Below are 26,326 nucleotides of genomic sequence, written 5' to 3'. Positions count from 1 at the left end.
GTGAGCTCATTCATGGTGCAGACTGTAACTCTCTAACACTAATAGCCAACTGCCCACCCCTTCCAGTGATGATCTCATCCTGACCCCGCCCTCTCCCCCAGGATGATGTTTGACCTGATATTTGGGTACCCTGTGACCCTGCTAAGTTGACACATGAAGTAGACTACCTCATGAGCTGAGAGCCACCGCATTGCTGTGAGCTCCCCTTTTCTTATTTGTTCCACTGTGCCTCAGTTTCCTTGACTGCACCTATTGGGGGCCCAGACATGCCTGGAATTTCAGTAATAGCATCAGCTACTGCTTCCTTGGTGCAGAGAGACCCAGAGCCACAGCAGACTCCAGGGACAGCCACACTTCCTCCCAGGCCACTACCTGCCTCCTCTACAATAGGGAGCAGACAACTAGAGCTGTCCAACACTCTTTCATGTGTGTGTGTGTGTGCGTGCATGGATATGTATGATGTGTGCACACATAGTGTGTTTGGGTGAGTGTGTATAGTGCACATGCTCACTGTTGATGTGTGTAGTGCACACATGTGTATCCACAAGTGTGTATATGTAAATGCATATAGTGTGTGTACGTATCTGCATGTGGGCATGTTTATACACAGGGTGTATACACACATGTTTATGTGGGAGGATGGGTATGTCCCTGTTTATGAGGGGTTAGAATAACTCGCCTGGAGTTGTGAGTCCACCTTGCACCCACAGCTGAATATTTTGGTTGTGTTGACCCAAACTTGAACTCCACACTTTCCAGTTCACTGGCCTTGTTTAAAAAGAAGTAAAAGCGTGTTTCCTGACTTGGAGCAAAGGAAGCCAAGAAACAAAGAGGAAGAGGTAAGGAGGGCCTGGGGGCAGTCTGGCCAGTGTGCACTATCCAGCAAATCAGAAGCAAATGGTGGAAGTGTCTGGTCTGCAAAGTGAGACTCTCAGGAACTGGGGAGCATATCTGTGAGTGATGACATGGCCATCCTGTCTTGACTTTGGGGTTCCCTTCCTCCATCCTGGGTGGCTTCTCCCCATAGTGGTTCTAATTCTAGGTGCTGTGGACAAAAGCTACTTAGGGGCCAGGGAGCCAGCACCTCATGGGCTGTGCTGCCGAGACAGCACCTCCCGACACCCAGCTACCCTGAGCAGTGGTGGCCCACGTACCACACCCAGGAAGTCCTGGTGCCTGCCACAGTGATCTGAGAAACAGCACACATGGGATTTGGCCTCAGATGGCTGATGTAATGCCAATGCCATCCCTGTGTTCTGTGCAGCTCAGGCCTGCTGAATAGCTGGTGGCCTCTGTGTGGAGCTCTGTGTGACCTTTCCTTTGGACTGGCCTTACCCTCAGTGCTCACCGAAGATGGACTCTCCAGAAAGCAGAACCCGAGACAAGGATTAAGTACTAATGAGATATTTAGTTGTAATCACAAGGCAGTTAGAGGGTGAGGGTCCAGAAATGATAGAGCAGAGCAAGAGGCCTGGCTGCACTACCACTGTCCTTGTGAACTGCTCCGGTCAGGCAAACTATGCCAGACTGAGCTAGGAAAGCTTCCTCCTCCTCCTCCTCCTCCTCCTCCTCCTCCTCCTCCTCCTCCTCCTCCTCCTCCTCCAGCACCGGTGGGCACCAATGTTTCTCTGGGGAGCAGGTGCAGGCTGCCATTGTAGAGGCTTGAGTCGTCCTGCATATTAGGCAAGGGTCTGCTGTCAAGCATCATTCCCAGGCTGTATTGTCACAGCCTGTTGGCTGGCAGTGGCAAAAACAGGGTGGGGCAAAATGGCCCAGGGTCCAGCAGAAAGGGATAACTCCTACAGGCTAGTATATCTGCAGTGCCCCAGCATTAACCTGCGGTGGGCATGTTCTTCTGGAACCAGATTCTGCCCCATTGAGTTAGCCCTGGGAAGTGGCCTCACGTGGACATCAGAGTCCCAGCTTTGTCCCAGCTCCCCTGTTCCTCTCTGCCACAGCAGAACACTGAGTGAGCTGCTGCAAAATGCTTGACATTTGTCGGCATTGTGGCCTCTGCTCTTGGCCTGCGATCAATAACTATCAATTAAGCGAATGAGCAATTGGAAGCAGGTGATCTCCCTCAAGACAGCTCCAATTATGCCATCCTTGGTAGGATGCTCTCTGCCCCCAGACTAGCCTCACTGGCTCAGCTTTGATGGTCCCTGTCTAGCAGTGACGCATGGAACTGTGCACTTGCATGCTCACAAAGAACAATTACACACCATGCATGCTTACACATGCAACAGATGCACACTTACATGCCAGTTCAATGCAAGCTCCCACATATGCACAGTCAGTGCACACTACACATGTTCACCTGTGTAACAAGAGCACAATGTGTATTCACATATACAACATGCACACACAGTGCGTACACTCATACTATGTAGTGGAGGAAACCTCACAAGCTAGGTCTTCAGGTTGAGGGCCTGGTGGCTAGCAAAGTTACTTTGAAGACAGTGGCTTTAGGGTCCTTGCTACTCTCCTATTTTCTGGTAGGTCTCTCCCCAGGGCAGGCAACTGGGGATGAACTGGGTCTCCCACTCTCCTTCCTTCAGCCAGGGTCATCTATCTCCGATGTGTCAGGGCCCACAAGCAGCAGGCCTGGGCTGGGGTGGTAAAGATGGCCAGAGGGTTCCACTCCAGGGCTGAGTTCCTTTTTCAGACTTATGTCTTTCTGGGGCCCTTGTCTAGAACAGGGGTAGACATGGAGGCATCCTGGCAGCAGTAGCTATGGCTTCTATAGCCCACTAGAGAAGATGTGCACACTATGAACGTGGTGCTCTGTCCAGTCTCTACTGCATCCTGGGGATGCTGGCAGGAGAGATGACACTGCCCAGCTGCTGCTCTCAGCATGGGGACCTAAGATGGGAAGCGCGAGACCTTGGTCAGGTTATAGCAGCTAGACACAGCCTCCCTCCACAGCAATCTCGAAAGCGGAGTGTGAGTTTTGCAGGTGAAAGGAAGGTGCAGGCAAGGGAATGGCATGTGCTGCAGCTTAGAGGCTCCGAGGTCTGTGCCAGGACCCACACCAGGGATACATACAGACTCGACAGCTGATCGAACATTCTCTCTAGCCTGTCAATGAAGGCATTCTCAGGCAAAGCAGCTCTCAACCTCTGGACTCAGTAAGTCAGACAGCCCCAGTCGGGTTGTCTCATCAAATGTCTGAGGACTCAGACAGGACAAAGAGACAGAGAAAGAACCCTCTCCCCACAGGCCTGTCAGCCGGAACTCTCTCTCTCCTGGCTCCCCAGCTCACAAGATGGAGTAGGCTGTCAAGGGCTCCATTAAGGTGCCTGAGTCCTTGTGGTCAGTCTCTTATTCTCCTAGCCCCCTCTGCACCTGCCTTCACTCTGGTCCTGTACTCACACAGCAGCAGGGTGAGCCGAGTGCGGGACTGGAGCACTCAGTGGATGCTGACTAGGGGGTTAGGAGTGCTATTTCAGCTTTCAGCATCCCCAGGGAGGCAGCCTCTGCTCCGCCCTACCCCCTTCCATAGCAGAAGCTCCACAGACCCCTGAGTCAGAGGTTCTCTTTCCCTGGGGCAGGGACCAAGAGGTGGTTCTGGAAAGTTCTGAAAAAGCAATTTGTACAATAGCTTTCCTATCTCCATTTCTGGAATGACCAGAGGGAAGGCAAGGGGCCTTCAAGAGTCTGGATGCTGGAATCAATTAACAAATGCCCCAACAACTGGATCTCTTCCTCCTGGCCAGGAGGCCTCAGATGCTCACCAGGGGCTGGCCTGGCTGGTTCCTAGCTGTAGCCATGGCCAGCTCCATCCTCTGGCAGGATCTTGGCTCCATCTGCTGACCCACCACGCTTCTCTCTATTGGCCCCACATGGCTGGCAGGGGCTGAGGAGACACCCGGGTCATGATTTGCAGTAGATTGTCAGTTCTTACTGGGGACTGATTGGCTGAAGTGGGGCAGAGAGCACTGACCTTCATCAGAGCCTGGCTGAGCGTAGAGCCTCAGAGAAGGTCTTGACCGTCTGGATCATGCTGGGCCCGCATAGACACGGAAACCATGTCTAAGCGAAGGCTGTCCCGACCATGCCATCTCAGCGGAATCCTTTGTGCACTGTGAGCTTCTATTTTATTGAGACAACATGCTCAGTGCATATGCCCTCCAGCAGCCCGTTTCCCCTCCCCTCTCTGATCAGCGCTCACTGAAGTCATCTCCTCCGGTCTGTTTTTGGTTTGGAGCTATTTGTCTAGATTTGCCTTCATGTTTCTACGCAGCCTGTTCATTCAGCCATGCTTAGACTTTAGTGTTTAAGATCTTGGCCTCCCACAGAACCTACCACCAACTCCTCCCACCTCCCCACAGAGGGGGAAGCCTCACTGAGGACGGGCTGCTGCTCAGTATTAGCCAAAGCACTAAGACGCTAGTGGTAGTTTTTGAGGTAAATTTAGTCTCTCTATTGAGTCTCCACTGCGTCTCAGTCATGTCAACCTTTCCCTCACCCTGATCAGATGCCTCCTTATTCATGACCCTTGTTTCGCTCCCACTCATCTTTGGGGATCCTATGGACAGCACTGTCAGTTTCCTCTCCTTTGTGTCATATGCACAGATGGTCACAAGCAGACTGCTTGTCCCGGCCATATTCTCTCTGGAGGCACTGCCTTGGCCATGGCCTCTCTCTCTGCTCTGTGCCATTCATCCCTTCCCCTAGGAAGACACCCTCTCTGTGGAGAATCACTGTTCACCAGCTCTTCTCTTTTTCATGGGGACATACAGTCCTCAGATGCTCCCAACCAAGGCCACCTGTGTTCTGAGTGGATGAAAATCCCCATGTACCTCTGGACAAGGGCAGCTGGGCTACAGTGAGCCCAAGGAGGGCACATAGCTTCCTTGGCACTGTCCCTCCTCCCCCAGCAAGGGATCTGTGAGAGGCTGGGTCCATTCTAAAAGCATCATTCTCTGTGCCGTGTGGGAACCTCACAACCACGGCCTCTGAGGATGTCCTCATGCCTTGCACTGGTGGCTCCTTGACTCAATCTATGAGTACTAGTTATTTCTTTCAGCGTCCTCCCTCTCCTTATTCACAGCCTTTCTTGGCCCATGGCTCCTGGGGTCACCTTAAAGTGTGTGTGGTGGGGTGGGAGTCTGGCTTAGTTAATAAAGTGCTTACTGTGCATGCATGAAGACCTGACTTTGATGCTGAGCACAGGTGTTTAAAAAAGCATAGTGTGGCCGGGCGTGGTGGCGCACGCCTTTAATTCCAGCACTCGGGAGGCAGAGGCAGGCGGATCACTGTGAGTTCGAGGCCAGCCTGGTCTACAAAGGGAGTCCAGGATGGCCAAGGCTACACAGAGAAACCCTGTCTCAAAAAAAAAAAAAGCATAGTGTGGGGTCAGAGAGATGGCTCAGTAGGTCAAAGCACTTGCCATGCCAGCCTGATGGCCTGGATCCAGTTCCTGGAACCCACATAAGAAAGGCGGACATAATGGCACACTTTTTTTTTTTTAAATGCCAACAGCCAATGCAATATAGGAGGCAGACACAGGAGGATTGCACAAAGCCCAGCTAGCCTAGAATATGCTGCCCAACAGAGACAAGAGATCCTGCCTTAGTAAAGTTGAAGGGGAACCAGTTTCCAAAAGTTGTCTGACTTCTACATGCACATCATGATGTGTGTGTGTGTGTGTGTGTGTGTGTGTGTGTGTGTGTGTGTGTATGTCTACCCATACAATGATTGAAAGAGAGAGAGAGAGAGAGAGAGAGAGAGAGAGAGAGAGAGAGAGAGAGAGGGAAATAGGTGTGACCTGATGTGTCTGTAATTCCAGTGCAGGGCAGACAGAGATAGGTTGATCCCTGGATGTCACTGGCCAGCCAGACAAGCTAGACTGGTGAGCTCCAGGTTTAACAAAAGACCCTACCTCAAAAAACGATGTGGGAAGCAACTGAGGGAGACACCCATTGTCAGTCAGTCTGTGGTCTCCACATGTGTTCACACCTCTACATGTACATGTGCTTTGTGTGTATGTTTGTGCATGTTCATTGCTTTTTTAGAGTTCTTTTCCTCACTAATATAGAATTTCATTCCCCTGAGTGGTTCTCTTGTGGCCTGTGAAACATACCATGTGGAGGCTTGTCCCAGATGCCTGGGGATAAGAACAGAGGGCACTGGGAAGTTCAAGAAGGAGGCAGGAAAAGGAGATGCATCAGCAAGCTTTGTTTTTTGTTTTTTTTTTGTTTTTGTTTTTTCTGTGTCAGGAGTTAAAAAAATCAAGTGGTGGAATAGACACACATTGACTTAGTAAAGACAAAAATCAGTCTACAGTTCAGTTAAAAGCAGCTGATTTATCTGAGAATTAGAGCCTTCCTTTACAAGTCCATAAGTGGTGGTTTGGAAAGAGAAACCAGTTGCTGAGATGGCAGGATGTCTAGAGAGAGCGTGTGGGAATGTCTGTACCACCTCTGAGACCAGAGTACACCGATGCCTCTAAAGGGACCAAAGGTCTCCCCCCTCTCTCCTTCCTTCCAGTCCTTTCTGTGATGGCCAATTTTGATTGTTAACAGCTGTGATAGCAGGGAGCCAGGCTACTTCTTCAGCTGACATCAGAACGTGGCAGCAGCATCCATGTGGTGTTGGCTTTGCAGACATGCAAGGTGTAACAGTGAGGAGGCCATGGAAGTTTGTACCAAGGTCCAGAAAAACAGCCAGGATAGACAATGTATGGCAGGATTAGAGTCTCTGCAAGAAGAGACTGAAGTTGTGAAGGTGACGCCTAAATGGAGACCAGAATATTGGAGATGCCAGGACTTTGAGACATCCATTGAGGAAAGCTTAAGATATGAGTGAACTGGAGAGAGAAAGTGTGTGTGTGTGTGTGTGTGTGTGTGTGTGTGTGGAGAGAGAGAGAGAGAGAGAGAGAGAGAGAGACAGAGAGAGAGAGAGACAGAGAGAGAGAGAGAGAGAGAGACAGAGAGAGAGAGAGAGAGACAGAGAGAGAGACAGAGAGAGAGAGACAGAGAGAGAGAGAGAGAGAGAGAGAGAGAGAGAGAGAGAGAGAGACACACACACAGAGAGAGAGAGAGAGACAGACAGACAGAGAGAGACAGAGAGACAGAGAGAAAGAGACACACACACAGAGAGAGAGAGAGATTGATTTTTACATACTTTAGGGGACGGAATTTGAGATCCAAGATCACTGGAGCCCAGAGGATGTCGCTAAGATTCCTAGATGCCAGACATGGAGCTACAGGGCTGGTGTTTGCCCTAAATGGATTCTGTCCTTGCATTGGTCTTATGTTTCCTGACCTGTGCCTTGTACCTTGTAAGTATACTTTTTTTTTAATTCTATAGGAACCCACCATTAAAATATTTCCTTGGGTATTGGAAAAGAGGGTGAATTTTGAGATTTTGAGCAATGTCAGAATTGTTAAAACGTCAACTCTTGTAAATGAATTAGATATATTTTTTATTATGAGATAGCCATGACACCTCGGGACCAGGAGTGGAATATTATGGCTTAAAGTGGTGTTTTTGTTGCCAAGTTGACATGGAATGGACTTATGGTAGTGAATTTTTTTTGTCATCAACTTGACTGGATTATGAAACACCCAGGAATGGATAAAGCACTAGCCATACAGGTATGGCATTCAGATTCCCAGAGCCCACAAATAAAACCAGGCAGCCACATGTATCTCAGCAGTCAAAAGATCCTGGGGATCCTAGGCAAGTTGGCTAAGTGGGCTAGCTGGAATTGGTGAGACCCAGGTTCAGCAAGAGACTGCTTCAATAAATAAAGTGGAAAGCAATCAAGAAAAATATCTGATGTGAATTTTTGACCTACACACACACACACACACACACACACACACACACACACACACACGTATACATGGGTGCCCATATACACATACACATGCATACACATACACACCACATACACTCGTACACATGCATAAAAGAAAGAGAAAGGAAGAAAGGAAGGAAGAAGAGAAGGAAAGGAGACACCTAGGACTTTGCGGGGACAGGTGTGCATGTAAGGGAGTTTGCAGACGAAGGATACCCACCTAGGCCTAAGGTCCTGGACTGCATAAAAAAGAAAGCTAATTGAGCCCATCCTTTGCCTCTCTGTTCTTGACTGTGGCCTGATGCTGCCATCTGCCTCACACTCACCTTACACTCCAGTTGCCATGCCTTCCTCCACAGGATGGTCTGTCTCTCCTCTAGCCAAGAATCAGAACAAACCCTTCTTCAGGGTGCTTCTTAATGGGTGCTTGGTTACAACAATGAGAAAAGAAATAGACTTTTTTCCTTTCTTCCTCTGCTCTTCCGTCCCCCTCTTCCTGTCTCTGTCCCTCCACCACCCTCTCATTTTGAAATGTGCTGACTAATTGGGAGTTAATTTTTTTTTCTCTGCAATGATGCAGTAGGGGGTGCCAATTTATCCCCGAGTTCACCATAGTCATCCCCGTTTCAGAGGGAGCACATGTTCCAACTCATGGGCACCTGAAACCACAAATTGTACCAAATCCTATATATGCCATACTCTCCTTGTACCCAGACCTTTGGTAACATTTGAGTTATAAGTTAGAAAGAGTAAGATATTAACACTAACTGATGATAAAAAACAGAACCGTTGCAACACTGTACTGTAGAAGAACATCCAATATCTCCTTTGTTTACCTTTGAGCCATTACTAAGCCAGGTCAAGAATTCTTTGACACAAGCACTGATGCATGGGGCATCATCAATCTGACAATCAGGACAGATGCTATGTGACTCCAGAAAGGTGGCACACTCTGCGGGAATACACTGCAGACAGACGAGTCACATTCTAGAGGGATGAAGCACGACGGTGCAAGAGATCCAGAACGGTTTAAAACTTAAAACTTGTGAACTACCTCTGTACTTTTCCACTAATACTTCGGAACTACGTTTAGCCGTGGGTAACTGGCTGGGGAAGGAAGCATTTTGGGAAATGATGTGGTGAAACTACTGTCTCCACCTTCCCTGTCTGTGCTGACTTTTATCCTCTTTGCAGCTGTGAGACCCCAGCTCTGGAGTGGCATGGACTAATGGGGTGAAGATGAAGAGTGGGTCCCCTGTCCTCATCTGCGTGGGGGCCTGCACAGTCCTGTTGACTCTATTCTACACAATGGTCCAGCCCAAGCTGGCAATTGTGACATCCCTTGGAGAGTCAGGCCCCAAAGACACAGGCCTTCTATGAAAGGGAAGAAAGCACATTTAATGGAAGGCTCTCACAGGGCAGGAGTGGGAAGGGGTCACATGCTTACACAGTGTCAGTGAGCGTGTAGATGTCCCTATGAGGCCAGCCAAGAGTGAAGGGGTCCTGTGGCCTCTGGATAGCTATCCATTAGCCATGGGATGGGTCCCAGCTCCTGTAATAAGTATAGTACCCAAAGTGGGGACAGGGGTAGGGCTGGACAAGTGATGGGGAGTCGGCCTAAGGATCAGCTAGGGCCCTTGGGGGCTTTGAGAAGAAAGCCATCAGGTAGAAGTGGGGTGCTGCCCACCAGGGGGCAGAGGTGGTGCTGAAAACATGGCGAGGGAGCTGCAGTACAGGGTCAAGAGATTATGTTCCAGGCTAGAGGTGGGGTTGGGGCAGGGAAGCGCTGAATAAGGTAGATGGAAAATTGGTAGGGCACTGGGTGGGGGCTGGGCATAGCTCCACACCTCCCACCCCACAGGTGCAGTAGTCTACCTCAGCAGGTCAGGTGGCTTATGGGCAAGTTGTGTGTGTGTGTGTGTGTGTGTGTGTGTGTGTGTGTGTGTGTGTGTGTGTGAAGAGCACCTAGGCTGACTAGCAGGAGCATAAAGCCTTGAGCTCAGAGGCCTCATTCTGTCATTTCTACTTCCACCCGCCCACCCATCAGGGCCAGCAAAGCGATGGTGCCCATCAGAGGGGAACGCCTTTGCTTAGAAGTGGTCAGAGGCTCTGCCGCCTCTTTCACAAAGCCTCTCTGTGTCCTCTAAACAGCTGTAGTCACTCTACCCCACTGTGTCATACCCTCACAGGCTTTCTGACACAGGGCTCAGGGATGCTCAGACTTATTGCTGCCCCTATACCTCAGGAGACAGAGAGACAAGCGCGGGGGGGGGGGCAGGAGGGCGTAGCAGAGAAAGAGCTGGACAGGTGTGTGGGACTCAGAGAGAGGAAGGACTGTAGGGATGCTTTGGGTCAAGCCCTTGGGGACCTGCACCTCAGCCTTCTGTTCTACTGCAGAGGCAATGAGACTGGGAGAGCGGCCAGGAAAGGGACCAGGGTACAGTTGCTCCTGCCAGCCAGGCTTGGCTGGTGAGGCTGCAGCCACTGGATGAAAACACTTCTTTGCTGTTTTGTTCTTTTCTCTGCTGGGATTCAGAAAATGCTGACTCTCCCTTCTGTTGCTTTGTTGGAGGTCTTCTGGGGAAGGGGGAGTGGTCACGGGAGAGGGAGCCACTCATGCCCACATAAGGACAGTATGATGCACCCTCATCCTGGGAGCACCTGTTGGGAACAGACCCACCAGGTTCCAGGCATAAAAGGACTCACTGTTATCATGAAAAATAGGAGCCAGGATCTTAACACCCCCAAATGTCTTTAAAGAAGTAATTGCTTGACTGCAATTATCTTAGGAGGCTTAACTAACCACATGGGTGCTTTTGAAGAATACTTGCAGAGTTTAAAATTCCTCCCACGGCCCCCAAGGGTGGGGGCTCCCATGGGTGCCCGAGGCTGCATCCGGGATCTGAACGGTGGACAGGGTGCCCTGGACATGTGCCAGGAAGGCTTCTGCAAGAAGATGGCCCTGCCCAGGAGGCGGGTGGCCCTGTTGCCATGGATACCGCCTCCTTGACTGCCTGCAGGGGAACCAGGTACCTGGTAGGGCTCTACTGAGGTTCTGAGGAAGGGGCCAGTGAGGGAGGAGGAAAGAGTGGTTTTCACGATTTCCTTCTTGATGAAGGGGACAGAGTAATCCCCTTCAGGAATAATGAAGAGACACCAGGTGAACCGCACAGCACAAGAGGCAAGCTTGGCTTTCTTTCCTGTCTCCTGCTGGCTTCACTGCCACCACTGTCATAAGCATCATCGCCACAGGCTGTGCACCACTCCTCTGACTCAATGAAGGCTCTGGACTTCAAGAGAAATCTCCAGCGCCAACCCCCCCCCCCCGAGACGTGTGAGCAGAGCACCCACACCAAGACACACACAGCAGAAATAAACTTCCCAGGCCCCTGGGACGCCTTGCCTGACGCTGTGTGGGCAGGAACCCCAGAGATTCTAGGTAACAATTTATTTTTAAAGAATCAACCTGAAAACAATTAAATGCAATTTATGAAGACAGTAGGGAAAAGTGAAAGATGAGCCCAACTAGAAACGTTATTTTAAAAGTGGCAGAATCGCAGCATCTTTGCGCATGCTGGCATGCCGGGGTTCAGTTCCTTGCAGCTGTAGAAGAGCAATCACCCTGGACCAGGCTGAGAAGGATCAGAGGGAAGAGGCCTTGGAGAGATGCTTCCCTGGCATCTGCAAAACTCCACATAGCTCAGCCCAGACCAGCCTCTCTCCATGGCCATGGTCCAGAGAGAGAGCTTGACAAGTGTCCCCCAGGAAAGGACGGAGCACTTCGAACCATGTTAGCTCTGGGCTGCTCTGGGAAGCTGGTGATGGGCTGATATGGCCCAGCGGTGCCCTGATGGTGGTGGCAGGAAGTGTCCCTTGAGGTGACACATCTACTTGATACTAAGAGTGTGCCTCAGAGCTGACTCTGCAAGCTGGACAGATAGGCTTTGGCAGGCTGAGTCCAGCCTCCATTGTCTCTCCAAACTCTTGCTTTACCCCAGAAGAAAACTCCATCCCATTGCCTACTGCTCCAGTGAGGAGGAGTGAAGCATAACGAGATGCCCATCACCAGAACCCGGCACCTTGAGCTTCTCCCTCAAGGAGAAGCAGCATCCTCATTCTTGCTCTACCAAGGGGAAACTGAGGCACAGCCTGGTTGAACAAACTTCCCACTGAAGACCAATGCCGGCTTCTGTATTTGAGGAACCGAGTTCAAGGGCCTGTAGTCCTAACTGTGGCATCATCCTGACTTTATGGGAGGCCAGTGTGATCTGCCCTTTCCCCTCATCCCTAGGCCTCAGGATGAGCTCATTTGGCTGACTCGGCCCCAGATGCCCCGTGATTGTCTAAGAAATTGGGAGGAGGGGAGCAATTGGGTCTCAGAGATGTTCCCTTCTACACGTCACAGTGGGCCCAATATGGCCCCTTTCAGAGGCTTCTACTTTAACAGTCATCGAGGAGCAAAGACATTCCTTTCCTTAGCAACTTGTTCCCAAGACATAAGGAGAGAGAAAGTCCATCTCTTGATCCTTCTCCAAGGAGTGGAAGTCATGCTTAGCTATCAAGAGCCTGCATCTTCTCCCCTTCCAGTAACAGCCCCAGGCATGGCTCAAGGCAGAGCTGTTAGGAATTATTGTGCTGTGGAGAGGCTGAGGACACAGAGTGGCTCCTGAGCCCATTTTAGCTAGCTCATGACTAGAAGGAGTGGGCACAATCACCATTCTCCAGGGCTGATCCTGACTTTCCCACAAACTGAGCAGGCAGGCCAAACTGGGGCAGAAGGCACATGCCATTCCCTGGAGCCTCACCCCTTGGCGAGGGTCACATGCTGTAGGTCACCAACTGCAGTGTGGTATCTCTGTGTGCCTTGACTTACCCAGGGATTGGACCCCTGGGGCAGTACAGGAGGCCTTCACTGTGGGCCACATATGCTTGTCACATACACGTCTCAGAGGGCCAAATATAGCCGTCCAATGCTGGGGCTTACCACCCTAAAAGTTGGGTGCTGTGGGCACCAAAGGAGACTCAGGCTCAGTCATCAGCGTGAGATGGGGTTCTGGGAAGTTGTCAACACAATCTAATCCTGCCTGGAGTCTGTACAGAGCTTTGTGGCTTCCTAAAGGCAGTCTCAGAAGGAGACCTGCCTGCTATTCCTGTGGCTCAGGTCACAGGCTTGAGAGAACTCCATGTCTGCCATGTCCCTGAAGTTGCTCGTTGTGGGCAAGAGGCAAGCAAGTTTTGTTTTCCTTGCCTTTTTTCGAAGTGAGAACATTTTATTTTTGTAATCAGATAGAGAGCTTTATCCACAGGTCCCCTGTTCCAGTGACCAAGATCCATGAAGTTCTGTCACAGCCAGGTGACAGAGTCACTTGGAGCCCTAGGCCCTACTCAGCTCCACAGTCAACTTTCTCACTGTGGAGCCAGGTTTCCAGAGAGTATAGGGGAGCTGGTCCTGCCTCTGCACAGTGAGCCCCATGGTGCCATGTGGGAAGACTGGCACTGTCTTCCCCTGGGGTGACCTGGGAGGGACATTCCAGCTCTTCCCTCTACCACACTCAGGGATGAGTCAAACAACTCCCGGGCACCTCCCCCACCCTTCTATACCCACGCTGCTGAGCCTGCCTCCAGTCAGTGGAGACTCAGCTGAGGGCTGAGCCAGATCCTAGGTGTCTGCGGTGAACTCCTCTCTGAGTCTGTGGGGTTGGGATTGACCCCTTGTGGCTCAGGTGACAGCTCTGACAGTTTTGGGGACTGACTTTCCAGGGAGCTCAGGAAGGTTAAGCTTGGAGGCAGGCCCTCCCTCAGCAACAGCCTCTTCTCCCTGCATTGCCTCTACCTAACTTTGTGTCTGGCCTTGCCTAGGGTCCCCGAAACTAGGCATGGTGTGGGACATCATGCAAGCACATGATAAATTAATAATGATGTTGAAGATTGATGCTGATAATGATGATGATGTTGATAATGGTGGTGATGACGTTAGTAACTATATCAATAATAATCGTCCTTAGCTAGAAGAGTTCCCCTTTAACTTCCAAGGAACCTCAGTGGGCACCCTTTGGGTAACCTTACAGCCAACCTGGTCAAGGGCTGCCATGCTAATCTGCTTATGCTGAGCTGGTGCCCTCTCAGCTGTCCCCACTTCCTGGCACTCACAATGATGATACACCCTCACACCGTCTTCATCAACCACTCTTGGCCAGTGAGGGAAACAGCCAGATTCAGAACCCCCAGAGGGAATCCTCTGGGTCACACTTGAGAAAGCTCTGGTCTTTGGGGGACTCTGAGGCAGGCACATAGCATTTTCCCATGGTGTGGAGTACAGTTTTTTTACCTGTGGGCCACTACCCCAAATGGGGCTCCGTATCTGAATGGAAAAGTTGTGATAAATCTGACAACAGCAAAAGGTCATGCAGTGACCAAAAATCAATTCAAAATCAAACGAATGAAGACTCTGAGGTGAGGGCAGTGCTCACTCATGCTGCTTCACACGGCTTTACTGAGGCCTTGATTCTGAAGGCATAATGCACATGCTTTGAACTGTGAGTGAGGTCTAGCCACACAGCACCAGCAAAAATGCTGCCTGAAGTACCTTGGCTTGAATTTGAGACTTTCGAGTGCTGTGGGTTTTTACTATATGTACAAAGCTTTCTGCTCATATGGAAGCACAATAGCTTAATACCAGAAAATGAGGACTTTTCATATTTTTAAATGTGATTGCTCAGCACGGGGGTATTATGTCATGGGTTTGCATTGTGTTAGAGCACTTGTTTGTCTGTTTTGCTGTTGTTTTAATAATCAATGATCTGAGCCACTGACTTGCATTTCCTAAACTGTGGTTGCAGGAGTTTTGGTGCCAAGCTTCTCCTGTTGTTCTGGGCTGGGTGTGTTTATGTGTCGCTGGAGTTGCAGCAGCACGGACGTTACAAAATCAAGACACCGGTCAGCTCTGAAAAGCTTGAAGATGCTCTGCATCCTATGGTACCCAGCACCCAGCCATGATTTAGTTCTTTATGCAAAAATGACAAGTACATGCCCTTCACTCATATGCAAGTTTTGCCTTCATCACACACACACACACACACACACACACACACACACACACACACACACACAATACACACACACAAAAAAAACTGGTAAAATTACACATAAGCCAAAGAACAGTTTCAAATACATACGTGAATTATCAGTAAATGTTTGTTTTATACACCTGTTTTTGCAGAGCTTTATGCCCAGGGCCAAGTACAAGTTTCTCAGGCGAAAAGAGCTGTGAGTAGAAAGAGATTAGGAAGCCCTGACACAAATGAAGCTCTCTAGCGGTGCATTACTCGCATGCTCCGACACTCACCTGAATGCTCTGACCACCGGCTAAACCATGGGGCCCCGATCTCTCCTGAGACCAAAGAGCCATCACGGCTCCCTGGTTCTTTGACATATCTGCCCTCCCTCTTCTGTTTCAGAGAACACCCACGGTTGTTTGGTAATTGGAGCCTGCATTTCTATCGCTGTTTAACCAACTAAAGCTTTGCTGTTGATGAATCTGATCTCAGAGGAGAAGAAAATAATATCCTATTAAAGCCACTGAAAAATTACTCATTCCATTGCCATGCCGTGTGAGGGAGGTCTGAGTCGGCTTCTCTGTGTTGCTTCAGCTTCCTCTTCGGCCCCAGGCTGACAGCCAAGACAGGCCACTGCAGGACAGGATGCCCAGGTGACAGGAAGTCAATGAATACTCAAAGTCTTGGGACTCTTGTACATGCACCCAGACCTTTGTCTGCAAGAATCCTAGCCAATGCGCTTCCTAAGGCAACGATCATGGGTACCATGAAAATAAAGCGCATGGGTGGTGAAGGGACCAGTTGTACGGCCTGGGATATTGTAACTCTCCCCTCTAGAGCATCCAATGATGTCCTCTAGGGCTCTGTATTTAAATCCAGGCTCAGGGATGGATGAGGTGCCAGGCTGCTTGGGGCAGGGAGTAAGCCAGCTGCCCCCAGAGTTCCTCCTGGGCCACAGTGACTTCTGACATCTGCCAGATGGGTGCTGCAGATGGCACCTGGATGAATGGTTTGTCTGACTTACTCTCTGAGCCAGTGCAAGGAACCTCAACCTGGGCTGTGGGCAGGGCCAGTGAGAGGAACCTGTTTATGCCACACCAGGCTGTGAGTCTCCAGGCAGAGAACAGCAGTTATTGTTTCCAAGGAAACTTCACCCATGATTCTCCAAACACCAGCCATGGGTGGGCTGTCTCTCATCCTCTCTGAATCCCAGATTAAATGCGTTTTCATTTTGAGGGCAGCGGGGCGTCACAGAAAATAGGAGAGGGGGTGCTGGAGGTTGGGATGGCCCTTGGCCACAGACGGGGGACTTGCCCCTGAGAAGGGGCTGCCTGAGACACAGTGAACCAATTCTGTTGGCCGGGAGAGGCACAGGCTTCCGGTGCTGTCTGCTATGAGGATGTGGCCACGGCTGACTGAGCTTGCAGCCGGAGCTTCATCCTCATCAAAAGGCAACAGAACTGGCTACGTTTCTGATTCCAACTTGCTTTTACCAGCCAGTCTGTAAGGGAGGAGAGCGCTCTTCCCTGTTAATGCCCATGCTGATTGCGCGTTCTCCCCCACGCACCCTATCCATTATGGTAAAAGACAGCCCTGTTTCTCCACTTCAGCACAGCAGAGCTTGGAGGAGGCATGCAGTAACCCAGACTGCCAGTTATTGGCAGGAGTGCTGGCACTTCATTGCTAATGTGTCTGCAAGGAAGAATCAGGAGCTTGCCTGTGGGTTTGGGTCGGCCATAAAAACCTACTTGGGAGGCTTGGTTTGAAGGTAAACTCTGTCCTTAATGAATCCATCGGGCCTCCAGTAAGTGTTCAATGACTATCAGCCGGTGTCCCGTGAGCTGCTTACCATCAGCAGAAAGTGTCAAAGTGTCAGGCTCACAGTGACTTACCAGGTGGGTGGCAAGTAACAGGGTCTGAGTAAAAAGACCCATGTCTACTCAGCCAGGCGGTCAGTCACTTGCCTTCATGAGGGCTATCAATTCAGCTATAGGGGACGGGCCTCTGGGCTAAGGCAGTGGATGAGCTCTGGAGAGAGAGGTTGGGGTCCTGTACAGGCTGCAATGGAGTTTGAGGGGAAAGTGCTGGGGAGGGCAGCTGAAGTGGGGACCAGGGTGTCTAAGCACTGGGGGAGGATGCAGCTGTAGGTGCCTGCTCAGATGTGATGAAGGCTGACTCTCAGTGCAGCAAGGGGACCACAGGGAGCTCATCTGATACTACACAATTAGGGCAGGGCTTGTCCCAAGGCCTCCTGGAGGAGGCTGAGGCAATAGCCACCTGCTATCGCCCCAGGAGCCGTGCTGCAGACAGTGTCAGCAGGTGACCTGCAGGCTTCCGAGTACAAGTCCAGAGAGGCCTGGGCCCTGTGAGGAGAGGGCAGATTTGCTCTCCATGACTTCTCTGCAATTCCTTCTTTTGCCAAAGGAAATATTTTGAAAGTAAGATGTTTGTTTTTCTAAAACCTTCAAAAGTATTGTTTTTGGGGAAAAATTTGGCAGCCGAGCATCTGAACTTCTGGAGGGGCCTCTGTGTGATAAAAACACAGCCAGGAGGCACAGCTGACTGGGGACTGCAGGTTGCAACGTGAGGCCCAGTGGAGACGAGATGAGCAGAAGTTCCAGATGCTTGGGTCCCCACACCCTGCTCGGTCACAAGTGGCTACAGAGGCAGGTGGGCGACGACTCCGAGACCAGCTCTGGCTAGCAAAGCCAACCCCACAGAACCAAAGGAATCTTTGAAGATGTCCCAGATGTCTGAAACTGGAGACCTAACTGAAAGCCTGTGCGTTTTGGGCCTCACAAGCTTGATACACGTGGAAAGCCCACTAGAGATCCCACGGGGTGGGGGTCCGGGGTGGGAGGGAACTGACCTGGGCTCAGAGCCCTGGCCCCTTTGGTTCCAGTGCTGCCCCTGCACCAACGTGATGTGTTCTCCAGCCTGTGAGGTGAGGGGAGGTGGCGTGAAGAACAGTGGAGCATAGTGCTTCTTAGAGTCCCCAGTGATGAAGGTGGGTATGGTCCTTGCCAGTCTCCTTCCCAGCCCAGATCAGCTCTCCATGTTGCAAGCGCAGCTGGGCTCTCATGTCAACCAACCCTGTGGAGTGGGGCTCTGTTGGGTGCTGAAGGTTTCGAGGGGGCCTCTGCATAATCCCAGACAGATCCAGGGGCCCTCATATGTGAGGACAGGAGGAAGGATGTATTCTCTCAGGCCTTCCGGCTACAGGCCGTGGGGCCTGTGCACAATGATAGGTCCTGAGGGACGACTTGAACTGGCTTGAGAAGTGCCTAGTAAATGAATGAGTAAAGCTCACCTTTGATGGTTTTCTGTGAGGATGCCTCCAGGAGGCATTTCCTGTGCACTGGGGGGACAGCTGCCATGAGTGTGACACCTTCTCAGAGACTGGGGCCTCAGACAGAATAAAGAGACATCCAACTAGTGTGGGGAGCCCTTTCTCTGCTTCCTGTCCCCGAGGTGAGTGGCTTTGCAAACATTCTCCCACTGCCACAGTGTTCTGCCTCAGTATGGGCCCGAAACCAACAGATCCAACGACTGTGGATCAAAAGCTCTGAAATCCTGAGCTGAAACAAGCCTTTTTCCTCCTTAGTTGCCTCTGTCAGACATTTTTCCACAGTGACCAGAAGACAGCTGTTTCAGGAGTGGGGTTCTGAGAATGGGGTTATCAGTGTGACTGTCCTGGCCATAGTGTCTGGAAGCTTTGGGAATCGGTTTGTTATGTAAAGAGTTGGGAGATGCCCACTAGAGAATGCGAGTGGTGTAAGCGGATCTCAGTGGGTGGTTCTGGTGGGAACTCGGGAGAGAAGCTGCCAGTGGGTTCTGTTGGCAACTCAACTAGAGGCCGCTCATATTGGCTTGTAGCAATGACTGCGTCTGCACTTTGTGTCCAAAACGCTGAGGTAAACTGAGTTTAAAGGTGGCAGATTAATTGGGCAGCACAGCTTCAGGCTGTGGCATGGCCACTGGTGACTGCTTGCCTGCTGCCAAAATTGAGGACCTGACTTTGATCCCTGGGACCCACATGGTGAAAGGAGAGAAACAGTTTCCACAGGTAATTTTATGACTTCCACAAACACTCCATAACATGTACTTATGGATGAACACACACACACAGACACACACACACAGAGACACGCAGACATACACACACAGAGACACATACACACACACACACACACACACACACACACACACACACACACACGTAAGGAAAGAAAGGAAGAAAGAAAAAAGAAAGTTTAAGTCAATAACTTGTGGTTTGCCCAAGGGAAGCCATCAGCATCCAACCCAGACTTTCCTGTATCCATGGGGGATATGAAGTCTGTAGGAGTTGGGGATCATGCCATGCCCCACATGACAGATTATGGGCCTATGGGTGAGCTAGATGGTTTTATGTCATCTTGACACAAGCTATAGTCATCTGAGAGGAGGGGACCTCAATTGAGAAGATGGCTTCATAAGATGGGGCTGTAGGCAGGCCTGTAGGGCATTTTCTTAATTAGTGATGGATGAGAGAGGGCCCAGCCCATTGTGGGTGGTGCCATCCCCGGGCTGGAGGTCCTGGGTTCTACAGCAGGCAGGCTGAGCAAGCCATGAGGAATAAGCCAGTAAGCAGCACTGCTGCTCCATGGCCTCTGCATCAGTTCCCGACTCCAGCTCCCTGCCCTGACTTCCTTTGATGATGAGCTGTGACTTGGAAGCTATAAGCCAAATACACTCTTTCCTCCCTAACTTGCTCTTCAGCATGGGTGTTTCACAGCAGCAATAGAAGCCCACACTAAGACAACGGGGTTCAGTGTTTGCCCCACTGGGTTGTAGATTGGCTTCGAAACTGTGCCTCCTTTCTCTGCTTGCTTTTCTCCCTTTCAGAGTGGAAATGTTCATGTCATTTATTCTCGGAGGTATATGTCTTTCTTTTTTCTTTTCTGCAGGTATTCATGTGTAAGAGTGTGCCTTGACTTTCAGAGGACACTTTTGAGTTTGAACTTTGGAGCAATGTTGGAACCGTTCTGGGGACTCTTGGAGATGGACGGATGTCCTCTGCATTGTCAGATGGACATGAGTCTTCTAGGGGCTGACAATGGAGTGGTGAGACTTAGGGAGATGTGTTTGGGCCCGTGAATTTGACACAAACTGGAGTCGTCAGGGGAGAGGACATTTCGATAAAGAAGATGCCTCCATCTGATTGGCCCGTAGGTGTCTGTGTGACTTTTGTTTTTTAAGATTGGTGTGAGTGCCCCACCTACTGTGGGCGGTGCTGCCTCTGGGCAGGTGGTCCTGAGTTGCTGTCTCATCATGGTGGATTGAAACCTCAGAAATCACAAGAAAGATAAATGTTTTCCCGTGTGTGTGTGTGTGTGTGTGTGTGTGTGTGTGTGTGTGTGTGTGTAGTATGTGCAGTATGTGCCTGCGTGTGGGTGTGGGTGTGTGAGGGTGTGTATAAGTGTACACAGTATGCATGTGTATGGGGGTATGTGCTGGTGTGGGGAGTGAGGGTGGGTATAAGTATACATCATATGCATGTATATAGGGTATGGGTCTCTCTGTATGTATTTAGTATACATGTATATGAGGTGTGTGCCTCTGTGTGTGTGTGTGCGTGTGTGTGTGTGTGTGTGTGTGTGTGTGTGTGTAAGAGAGAGAGAGGGAGAGGGAGAGAGGGAGAGAGAGAGAGAGAGAGAGAGAGAGAGAGAGAGAACATAATATGCCTGTGTATGAGGTACGTACGTGGGTGAGTATGGGCGTGCACTTGTGCACATGTGCAAGGCCAGGGAGAGGCATTGAGTGTCTCCCTCTTTTATTCCCCACCTTATTCCTGTGGGGCAGGGACTCTCCCCAAACCTGGGAAGCAGGCTGGCAGCCAGCTAGCCCCAAGCACTCCTCTTGTCGCCACTGTCCTTGGTACTGGGTTTGCAGCCATGTTCAGGGCCTGGCCGGGGTGCTGGATCCCCATGCTTATGCGGCCAGCCCTCTTGGCCACTGAGCAGTCTCTCTCTCTCTCTCTCTCTCTCTCTCTCTCTCTCTCTCTCTCTCTCTCTCTCTCCAGTTTTTTCTCCTTTTAACTTGTTCTCCCTTGTCACAACAACAAAGATTCTCATCAAGAGAGGATGAACGCTGGGGAAATGTGAATCGTGATAAATCTTCAAGTTGTCCACATTAGGTATTTTGTTACATGGCAGAACACCTTGCAGGCCTCACCCAATCTGCTGCAGGCCTTCCGAGAGAAGCTGGTGCCTCTGTGGGAAGCAGAGCATTTACAGCACATGCCCTGGGCTGAGCTGCAACATCCACACTACCATGGAACCTCAGTCACTAGCTGCTCTGCACATCTTGGACTGGCTGAATCTGCATTTGCTTGTGTTCATTTCTTTCCCTGCTTAGTCATTGTGTCTCGGTTAGCTACTGCCTCATGACAAATAGGCCCCAGTTGAGTAGTTTGTAATAGTGAACGATGATTGAGTTCAGTCAAGAATGAAGGGCAAAGCCATGTTTGCATTTGCTGCCCAGGCCAAGCTAGTTGGTAGCCAAGGAGACATGTCCCTCAGAAACTCTTCCAAACTAGAGCAATGGTCACATTAGTCTCACCTACTTGGCATGCAAACCCTCAAGCCAAGGTCCACTTCTCCTTGCTCCTCTTACGGTCTCCCAGATGGAGGCAGTGCTGGGTTGTAAGGCCACTCTCTGCCTGCGAACAAAGGAGCCTCTCTCCCTATTGGACACCAATCTGTCTTATGAGGAGGCCCCAAGTCCTCTCTGTGTGCCTACATGCAAATCAGCCAACCTCTATGAGCTTTGGTTTTATTAAGTGCAAAGCAGGTGTTGATGGGCCTTTGTGAGCCTGTGCAAAGCCTGTGAGACAGGAGGATGGAAGAGAAGGTGGTGGCGGCTTGTGCAGAGGGGCAACACGCTGCTGTGTCAGACAATGCAACCTGTTCCTTTAGCCAGCTCATACTGACGGCAGAACTGTGCCAGACACTCAGACAGACTAGTGGGCAGCAGGAACAGCTTGTCCCTGACACACTGGGGCTGGGGCTCCGGTATCTGTGCTGTGTAGGGCCCTACCACTTTTGTGGGCCACACTCTGGGGACAAGGCCCCTCAGAACGATGCTACCTAGACCTGGAGACCGTGACTTTGCAAGGAGCTTGAGTCAGCTCCTTAGAGCACTTCCTCACTCCAGAACACAGGCCTCCCCCCACCCCTGCCCCACCCCAGGCCTGGTTGGAAGGCAGGAGCCTCTGCCGTAATACCAGGAACACAACAAAGCTGGCCCAAGGCAAAACACAGCTCTACTGCTCTTAGAGCAGAAAAAACAATGGAGGCTGATGTAGAGCTTCTTTGGACATGGCTGCTGTCTTCTGGGCTCAGTCATGTCCCCAGATCTGTCTTTCTCTCTCTTCAGATGGAGACTTTAAAAAAATGTATTAACTTGTATCCTCCCGTTCCTCCCTCCCTCGGATGGAGACTTTTGACAAGAACCTGCCAGCTGTGGCCCTCTCTGCTGAAGGGGAAATGTCTCAATGGTCTGAGACCCTGGATGGATGTTCCATGTCTTCCTGAGGCCTGGACCAGCCTGAACCTCTCCTGCCTGCAGAAATAGCTGCTCAGGATAACTGTGGTGTCTCAGGTCACTTCAGGGTCTACCTCACTGAAGAAGCAGTGGAGGTGTGCTGGTCTCAGGAGAAAACCAGGCTGCTGTCTTCAAAAAGAGGGGAGCCTTAATCAGAGTCCTGCTAGGTGGCAGAGAGCACAGACCCCTGGTGTGGGTCTCATGAAAGGAATCAATAATGAGATTGCAGAAATGGGGGTAAGGAGCTAGCCAGGACACCTTGGAGGTAAGGACATATCCTTAGACCCAGAGGCCATAACCTTCTGCTGGAGAAGCAGCCAGTGCATCACAAGCATAGTAAGCAGGGCTGAGGTTAGACCATCTCCCCTCTCTCCTGCTGATCCCTGTGGGCTGTGCATCGGGCAGATAACGGAGGACTTGGAGTGAGTGAACATCAAAGGGCAGAGTCAGCAGCACCCAGCCACACCCACCCTCTGCTGGTGGTGATGTATTGAGCCAGATGTGTCCACAACTGCACAGAGAGGTCACAAGCCAGGCCCCAAGACACAGAAGACCCAAACACAACAATGAGCATGGTGTAGGCTAGGGTGCCAGCTGCCTGCCTGAAGGGACTCCAATGGGATCGGAGCAGGGATTCCAATCCTTTTCCTTTTGAAAAAAGCTGGACAAAAGTTCACATGGAAAAATAAACATGGAGGCGGGGAGTAGGGTGGAGGGGGTGGTGAAAGGAAAGGAGAGTGTCCTGGGTGGTGGTGGCACAGCCTGGCAGACAGGGTGACACAAGCTCAGCATGGAAACAACCTGTGAGGGACACCCAAACGGCCAAGAGCCAGGTGCTCCTGAAAGTAAGGAGGCCCCCAAATTGCCACAGCCTTGCCAGTTTGTCACATAAAGTGGTGTGGGGTGGGTGGATGGCCTCATGAAAGAGAAATTAGATCCACTCAGCACTAGGATAAATTCCAAGGGGGTCAGAAATCTCACCTTCCCCAGGTGAGGAACACAGAACAGAGTCCCCGATCCCTGGGTGAGGACTCCCTGGGTGAGGACAAGCTGTAAGAGTCAGCTTCCGGGGCTGAAGAGCCCAAGTCAGCTTAAAAAAAAAATACTGCTTTGATGACTGGTTCTAAAAACGCAGCTTTGGCGTGGAGACATCCTGTTATAGCATGCGAGTTATGTGGGCAGAGGCCAGTCACCAAATATACAAAGGGCTTTAACGCGTGCGAAGTAGAGGATGCGTCTGTCCCCACAGCCTACTTAGCAGGGTAGCATGTGGCTTCTGCCGTTCTGAGCAGGGCTGGTATTTTTGTGTGGTTCCCATGTGCCTGCCTCTCAAATGAGTGAGGCCAGGGACCTTTTTCACAGGAGCGAGAGCCATTTCATTGCGTCCTTCCCAGGGGCAGGCTGTACAGTGCCTGCCCTGCACTTTGACCTTTGGAAGCTCATTAATGTTCTACATGGTAAATTAAATTACAATAACGAGCATGAGAAAGAGGGAAATAATGTGGAAAAACTAGGGCAAATATGTTTTGAGAACACAACCACCGTGGAAATGAGGAGGTGAGCTGGGTCGAAGCAAGGCAGGAGCCTGCACCCACCCAGCACTGAGGACAGAGGGAGAAGAGGATGTGCAGAGAGTGGGATTATGGGAAAGAAAGACACACTCAGAGCTTCCGGTGTGTGTGTGTGTGTGTGTGTGTGTGTGTGTGTGTGTGTGTGTGTGTGCGCGCGCGCATGTGCATGCATGTGTGTGTCTGTGCACTTGTGTGAACACACCTGTGGAGGCCAGATATCAATGTTTTCCTATTTTTCTTAACCTTACATTATTAAGGATTTATTTAGCTATTTTTATTCTATGTGCATGAATTTTGCCTGCACGTGTGTCCGTTCCCCACATGCATGCCTGGTACCTGAGGAGGCCAGAGAGGGTATTGGGTGCCTTGAGGTGGAGTTGCAGATGACTGGGAACTGCCACGGGGGCGCTGGGAACTGAAGCCAGGTTTTCTGCAAGAGCAGCAAGTGCTTTTGACCCCTGAGCCATTTCTCCAGCACCTTCACCCGTACATTTTGAGCTAGTAGCCCCCCCTCTTAACCGATTAGCTGGCTGGTGAATGGGGTGCAAGGATTGCTCCCCGCCCCTCCTGGGAGGTTTCAGACACCTTGTCCAGCTTTTTTCATGGTTTCTAGGGCGCAACCACAGACTCTTGTGTGTTGTATAGCAAGTACTTCATCTCCCCAGTCCAGAACTTTCTCTTATTCCAGGGGTTGCCATAACTTCCCTGGCAGTGGGTAGGTGCCTCTAGGCTTGTAGATGTACAGATGTGTCCCTGAAGCTGGAAGAAGAGAGTTTATTCTAAAGTCAGGGAGCCTTCAGGGACACAGTGCGATCAGAGTGTGAACTGTGTGTGTGCCTATGTATACTATGTGTGCTTGTGTGTACTGTGTGTGCCTATGTATAGTGTGTGTGTCTGTGTGTGCTTTGTGTGCCTATGTGAGCTGTGTGTGTCTGTATAAACTGTGTGTCTGTGTATAGTATGTGTCTGTGTGTGCTATGTGTGCCTGTGTGAACTGTGTGTGCCTGTGTGGCCTGTGTATGTCTATGTGTGCTATGTATGCTATGTGTGCCTATGCGAACTGTGGGTGTCTGTGTGTGCTATGTGTGTCTGTGTATACTGTGTGTGCTGTGTGTGCCTGTGTGTACTGTGTGTCCATGGGTACTGTGTATGCTTATGTGTACTGTGTATGTGCCTGTGTGTACTGTATGTGTGCCTGTGTGTACTGTGTGTGAGCCTGTGTGTACTGTGTGTGTGCCTGTGTGTACTGTGTGTGTGCCTGTGTGTACTGTGTGTGTGCCTGTGTGTACTGTGTGTGTGCCTGTGTGTACTGTGTGTGTGCCTGTGTGTACTGTGTGTGTGCCTGTGTGTACAGTGCATGAGAGTTCCTGAAAAGAATCACACCTCCCACTGACCCTTCTTCAAGGCTGAGTAACTGATTAGAACAGCAGTGACCGTGGAAACGTTGGAATGCTGCGGGTCCAGAGCCTAATTATAATCTATCTCGGGCCATCTTCAGCTCTTTTAATAGGCATTCCTTGCCTACCTCTGTGTCTGATCCAACATCCCGTGATGAGCAGATAAACCTTTAGGAATGTACAAACAGAACCCTGGTTTCTTCTACCAAGCAAAAGGCTGAGAATGCCACCAGATAGCATCTGAGGCCTCTAGCTGAGATGTCTCACTTCAGCTCCACCCGCCCACTTCATGTTTCCACTGAATGTATTGGAAAGGGCCTTGAGTTATGAGTTTCTTTGTTCTGTTACTATAAAAACTTCACGAAACCACTTCCAAGTTGGGGCATGGAATTTGGCGTGACCTAAATCTGTGTTCCCAGGACGTGGTCATTCATATTTGACTTTAGAGTAAACTATCTCTTATCCCCTTTGATGTGGGAGCTGTGTTTTTGAGTTGACAGTAAGTATGTGTATATGCAGGTGCATGCATTTGTGTGTGTGGATGCTGATGTGCCTGCCTCTACACACATGTGCTCCTGTGATATTTGCCGCTGTCTGTATACTGCTGGGTGAGTCTTGTCTGTCTATTTAATAAGGCCATTCGAAACCCTGTCTGATCCTGGCACCTAGACCTTCATTTCTGAAGCATTTCTTACAAGAATGGAATCTTAAGAGGAGCCAGGATTCCTGGGAGAAATGGCTGGGTTTAAGGACTAGGGCATGAAATGTACAAAATTAGACAGGAACATCTTGTTATGCCAGCAAGTAAAGAAGTGTTCAACTCAAGACACAGTCCACAAAGACATGGGAGTCTAGTGCTTCAGTCAAATCTGGACCAAATGGCACCAATACGGTAAAGGGCGACAGAGTTCT

Source organism: Acomys minous, assembly GCF_964271855.1.
Source record: "Acomys minous genome assembly, chromosome: 10".
NCBI lineage: Eukaryota > Metazoa > Chordata > Mammalia > Rodentia > Muridae > Acomys > Acomys minous.
Note: the sequence above shows the minus strand (reverse complement) of the source record.